Raw genomic sequence first — 7,086 nt, 5'->3', positions numbered from 1 at the left:
AAAATGGGAGTTATCCCGAGTATCGATCTCGAGGACTGCGTATGAAGTACAATTCTTTATAATAATTCCATTGAACAAAAAATCAAAGGGAGTTGGTTGGTTGTGTTTCGAAATGATAATTACGAGAATAAATTACACAAAGCGTATAAAAATCAGTTAATCGATATGAGAAAGCATGCTAGGGCAAGATGTATGAATTGCTTTGTACTACACTACTTCCACATTATATTATATCTACGTTGCAAATGTTCAAAGCCGATTCTCAAGAATTGTTTTCGCTAATTCCTTAGCCGAAAACCATTAACAGTCAATTTCAATCCTAATTCCTTAGCTATTCAAAATGACGTTAAGAAATACGCAATTGAACAAGAATTTACCGCTACTACGGTTTGATCCTTATTCCTAAGCGATTATACCGAAGTATTATTATACAACAAGTGATAAGGTGGTTTGTCCGACCTAAACCTTAACCATAGATCAAAATTCCATTTGTCTGATAAAATAAAGCATTAAGAACTTTGTATAATAATTTGAATTAAGAACAACGTTGATGATCATAAAAACATAGAAATATTGTTCATACAGTAGCAATTCAGGGACATCCCCCTAGCATTGGGGGGTTTAGCTTCTCATAGTATTCAAAGAAAACAAATTACAAAATAGAGACATTACAATTCTTTGGTGATGAAGGTTGCTCTTCAATCTCTTCCGATCTTGAAAATCTCTTCTTCTCCAAACCTCTTGAAAGCTCTCTTCTCTTTTCTGTCTCTTCTTCATACGATCCAAAAAGTTCCTTTTCTCTTTACCAATAGTAGACTAAATAGTTCCAAATCATCTAAAAGCATCGTGAAATACCAAAACTGCCCTCCGGACTTACAAAGGGATTTTAACAATAAAAATCATCAAAAGGGGCGAATTAGCCAACACGGGCCGTGTCAGCTGACACGGGCACCCGTGTTGGCTCTCTGTTAACTTATTTCCTTCAGCCTTTGCTGACACAGGTCGTGTCAGCTAACACGGGTCGTGTTAGCTAACACGGGCACCCGTGTCAGCCCTCTGTTTTCTGCTTCTTTGTTCTCCACTCCTGCACAGGCTGACACAGGTCGTGTCAACTAACACAGGCACCCGTGTCAGCACCCTGTTTCTGCCTTATTTCGCTTTGCAAACTGTTTTTGACTCCCGCTCTTCCCTTATGCATCTTTCGGGCTTATTGCTAGACCTGGAAACCAAATAGAACTACCACGGAAACGCATAAAATGCGGAAAAAAGAGATGAATCACTACTAAACATAAAACAAGAAGGAAATTATGAAATGCGCTAAAACTTAGGAAATCAACTAAAAGAAAGAACAAAGTGTTACCGATTCTCGAAGATTCATGCCGGATAGATGATGAAAACTAAGTGCAAATGGTGACCGATCAATAGCCTATCATACCTCTGAAAAGCTTCCGATTTACCTTACTGCTTACCTTTTCTTTCTCCAGAATGCATGTGGAATGCATTGGAGTCTTTGCTTGCTTGCATTCTAACAAGTTAACTTCTTTAGAAGTTCCCTTATATACTTGATCTGATGAATGTATGTTCCTTCTGAATGTTGGTCAATCTGGATTCCCAGAAATAACTTGAGTTCTCCCATCAGACTCATTTTAAATTTTGTCTGCATTGACTTTGCAAAATCCTTTCTCAACAAAGTATTAGCAGAACCAAAAATAATATCATCAACATAAATTTGCACAACCAGAATATAATTCTTAAAGGTTTTGCAAAAAAAGAGTTGTATCCATTTTCCCTCTAGTAAAATCATTTTCCAAAAGGAAGTTGTTGAGTCTGTCATACCAAGCTCTGAGAGCTTATTTCAAACCATATAACGACTTTTTCAGTTTAAAAAGAAATCTGGATTTTGAGAACTTTCAAAACCAAGGGGGTGGTGCACATACACCTCTTAAGAAATGTATCAATTTAAGAATGCACTCTTGACATCCATTTGATAAAGGATGATGTTATGATTGACTGCAAATGAAATTAAAAGACAAATAGACTCTAACCTGACAACTGGAGCAAAGGTTTCTGTATAGTATATACCTTCTTGCTGACCATAACCTTGTGATACCAATTGAGCCTTGTTTCTGATGACTTCGCCCTTCTCATTGAGCTTGTTTATGAAAATCCATCTGGCTCCAATGACATGGAAACCCTTTGGTTTCTGGACAAGATCCCAAACATCATTCCCGGTGAACTGATTTAGTTCCTCTTGCATAGTAAGAATCCATTCATTATCTAGAAGAGCTTCATCAATAGTTGTGGGCTCTATCAGAGAAACCAAACCCATAAGAGTTTCTTCATAATGTTTTTATGAAGATCGAGTTCTGAATAGAGCGTATTTATCTCCTAGAATCAATTCTTCAGAGTGAGAGGTTCTTGATCTACTCTTCTTCTGATAAGTTGAACCAATAGTGGCTTCTGGTTGAGTCGCTTCCGAGTCTTTTGCTTCAACGTCCTTTAGTTTTCCTTCTGAGTCTTTACCCTCAGATTCTGAGAAGTTAATCTTCATATCTGCAAATTTCTCAACTAGCTTTGACTTTTCAGGGTCAAGCTTATCATTGAATCTAACATGAATTGATTCTTTAAAAATTTGTGTTTCAGTGTTAAAGATTCTATAGCCTTTATAGGGTTTAGAATATCCTAACAATAAACACTTATGTGCTTTAGAATCAAACTTGCCAAGATTCTCTTTAGTGTTCAATATAAAACACTCACAACCAAAAGGATGAAAGTAAGAAATATTGGGCTTTCTGTTCTTCCATAATTCATATGGAGTCTTACCCATAATAGGTCTAATAGAAATCTTGTTCTGAATATAGCAAGTTGTGTTAACTGCTTCTGTCCAGAAATGCTTAGCCATGTCAGTTTCTTGGATCGTGGTGTGGGTCATTTCTTGAAAAGTCCTATTACTCCTTTCTACAACCCCATTTTGTTGTGGAGTTCTAGGATAGAAGAAATCATGGGAAATTCCATTTGCATCAAAAATATTTTCAAAATGTTTATTTTCGAATTCGCCACCATGATCACTTATGTCTCTAATTATTTTGCAATCAATCTCTATTTGCATTAGTGAGCAGAAGGTAGAGAATACATAATGTGACTCATCCTTGTATTTTAAGGACTTTACCCATTTTGAACGACTATGGTCATCAACGATGACCAATATATACTTCTTACCATTGATAGAGGTAGTTTTCACTAGACCAAACAAATCAATGTGCAAAAGTTCTAATGGTCTAGAGGTAGAAACAACAGTTTTTTATTTGAACGATGTTTTAGAAAACTTGCCTTTCTAACATGCTTCACAAAGAGAATCTGAAACGTACTTCAGGTTAGGTAAGCCTCTGACTAATCCAAGCTTTTTTAGATGAGAAATCCTTCTCATGCTAACATGGCCCAGACGTTTATGCCATACCCATTGCTCCTCATTAACAGGCATTAAGAATTTTACATTTTGATCCTCAAGATCAGAAAGTATGATTTTATAAATGTTGTTTTTTCTCTTTCCATTAAAAAGGATTGTACCATCTTTCTGACTAACAGTCTTACATGACTTTTGATTAAAAATGATATCATAACCGTTGTCACTAAGTTGACTAATAGACAATAAGTTATGCATCAAACCATCGACCAAAAGAACATTAGTAATAGAAGGAGGTTTACCATTACCAATGGTTCTAGAGCCAATGATCTTTCCTTTCCGTTTTCCTCTGAAACCAACGAGGCCTCCAGGCTTAAGTTCCAAATCTTGGAACATAGACCTTTTGCCCATCCAAATCTTGGTTCCAGATCCAATGATCTTTCCTTTTTGGTGTTTCAACTGAGCTGCTAAGGATGTTTGCAACATAAATTATTTTATCCTTAGGTACTCACTTTCTTGGTCCTCTTTTGTTAGTTTTCCCAGAGTTTCTTACAACTTTGGGTATTTGTGCAGAAGGATAATCAAGGCGAGTTTATTCATGATATTGAGGTTTCAGAACACAGTTTTTACCTTTTGTAGGTTTTTGTGTCTATGCAGAAAAATCAAGCTCAGTGTCAGCAGGCACAAAATGCTCATAAAGAGGTTTTGGTTTGACCTTCTAACTTTCGTCAGGTTTTAAAGTTTTTGTACAACCTAAACCTTTCTTTCCATTTCTGCTATCTTCAAAGATCAAAGAAGTCGTTTTGCTTCTATCTATGCTTTTATCCAGAAAGTACTAGAATGCTTTGTCATATCTGATGATGCAATCAGTACCAGAAGCTTCTAAGACTATTTTTTCCTTTAGTTTTGAAATTTTACTTTTCAAAGCAGAGTTGTTACTTTCTAAAGAAAATACTTTTTCATATAGGGAAAAAATATCTTTCTCAAGATCATTACGAGTTTTAGAAGCAATTACTTGGACTTGTTTAAGATCCTTATACCCACTCTGAAGATTCTGGCACTTTTCCAGTATTTTAGAGAGACATGTTTCTAAATCAGAACGAGATAGATTAGAAAATACCTCTTCATAATCGAAGTCAGATTCTGATTCTGACAACATATTGTCTTCTGGTTCTTCATAACCTTCTGGATCAGCTATTGTTTCCATTAATGCAATGTTGGCTTGTTCCTTGTCAGAATCTTCTTCATCTGATTTTGAGTCGTCCCATGTAGCCATCAACCCCTTCTTGCCTTTAGAAAAATTCTTCTTATGCCTTATGTCCTTTTTCAGCTTAGGACATTCATTCTTGTAGTGTCCTGACTCCTTGTACTCAAAGTAGATAACCTCTTTACCAGAACCTTGCTTCTTTTGTCCAGACGAAGAATCAGAACGACCAACAGTCCTTCTAGCTCCTATGAACTTTCCTTGACCATTATGAATGTTCTTCCAAAGTCTATTTGACCCTCTTTGAAATGAAAGACAACTCATCATCATCTTCTGAGTCTTCATCAAAAACTTCTGATTCTTCATCAACTTGATAAGTTCTTGTCTTCTCAGGCTTATACTTTAAAGAAACAAATTTACCTCGCTTTTGAGGTTCATCTTCCTCTAGTTCAATCTCATGGCTTCTCAAAGAATTAACAAGTTCTTCAAGACTAATACTATTAAGATCATTTTCTAACTTCAAAGAAACTACCATAGGTCTCCATTTTTTAGGGAGATTTATAATTATCTTCTTGACATGGTCAGTCGTAGAGTTTCCTTTGTCCAGAACTTTCAATCCTACAATAAGAATTTGAAATCTTGAGAACATAGTCTAAACCGTTTCATCATCTTCCATTCTGAATGCCTCATACTTCTAGATTAAGGCCAAGGCCTTTGTCTCCTTTACTTGAGCATTCCCCTCATGAGTCACCATCAAAGAGTTGAATATGGATTTGGCAGAATCTCTATTTGTTATCTTCACATACTCAATATAAAAGATAAAGTTTAGCAATATAGTTCTAGCCTTATGATGATTTTTGAAATCCTTCTTATGTTGATCTGTCATAGCATTTCTTGCTATATTATTTCCTTCAGTATTAACTGGGTGAACGTAGCCATCAACTACAAGATCTCAGAGATCAACATCCTAACCAAGAAAGAAACTTTTGATTCTATCTTTATAATAATCAGATTTCTCACCATCAATGATTGGTAGTTTAACCCTGTAGTGATCTCTCTCTTTGTTGTTAACAATGTTAGCAGTGACCATTATTCTTACACTAACTAGATCGATACTGAACACAGTGAAGTGTTGATGAAACTTTTATCACAATCAGAACCGGAGCTCTGAGGCCAATTGAAGGTATGAAAATACACAAGAAAGGGGGGGGGGGGGGGGTTGAATTAGGTTTTAAAAACAAAAGCTTTTACTCAACTCAAGAACACCACTCAAATGTTAATAACAAAGAGATAAAAACATAAGTATATTTATCCTGGTTCGCTTGAAATTCAAAGTTGCTCCAGTCCACCCGCCGAGTTGATTTTGCCTTATACATAAAGACATAATCCACTATAATCAACCGACTAAAATGATCACAAAGAATACCCTTATTTGTCTTCTCAAGGATCCCACTATACCTAGTCTCCTTAAGTAAAATCAAACAAACAGTTTGACTAATATTTTGTGTGTTTACAAGATGTTTCTACACAAGCAGGTTTTACACAAATGAATTACAAACACTTAAAGAAAAACTGTGTACAAAAATTGATAGCTTCTCACAAAGAAATATACTTGTCAAATGTTGTAGCGCTTCAGCAAATCTTCAAGTCTCCAAGTCCCACTTCTATAGCATAAGAAAAGAGACCGTTGGAGGGAAAAATAGGGATACCAAATAGAGAAGTCGTCCATTGTTGGATAGGTGAAGTGGGTGATAATATGTACTGTCATTCACCCATAAATTCAGTGACAGGTGTGATGAATAGTATTATCCTTGCCCATGATATCAGGTAATGGAGAAAATATTTGATTTGTACTATGTACTATTTGATCACTTATCCATTTGATCTTATCTTCAAGTTCATTGGCTTCTGATGAAATTTGATGAAGCATGAAATGAAAAAACATACAACGGGATTCAGAAACTTCAAAATCTTCGGTCAGAACCTTGATAGCATCAACAGTTTGGCTTGAGATCTTCAATATCTTTAGAATCTTCAGAGTCTTTAGAATCTATAGTCAGAACCTTTATAACCTTAACGCTTGGCTTAAGATCTTCAGAATCTTCAACTTAGTAATAAAACTTTAGAAGCCTGCCATTCTTCAGAAGCTTGACGATCAAAGTCACGTCCAGAAGCAGAAGTTGAGAGAAAGTTGCGGCACCAACCTAGCGTCTCTTCATAAACTTCTCAAGAGTGAATCAGTATAGAAGCAGAAAGAAAATTGTAGCAGAAACTTGGTATCATTCAGGACTTCTCATGATTAGCACAGAAGCAGAATTTGGAACACAAATGTTCAAAAATTGATGACGCTGCACGTCATATACTAAGAATCAAAACTGGTTGTTAAATCTACACAATAAAAAACCATTAGGGTACCAAAATTGTTCTCACACAAATACAACATTGTTATCATCAAAACTCAAGGTATAGATGCAGAACC

Source organism: Lathyrus oleraceus, chromosome 1 (assembly GCF_024323335.1).
Source record: "Lathyrus oleraceus cultivar Zhongwan6 chromosome 1, CAAS_Psat_ZW6_1.0, whole genome shotgun sequence".
Taxonomy (NCBI): Eukaryota; Viridiplantae; Streptophyta; class Magnoliopsida; order Fabales; family Fabaceae; genus Lathyrus; species Lathyrus oleraceus.
This window is presented reverse-complemented; position numbering follows the sequence as displayed.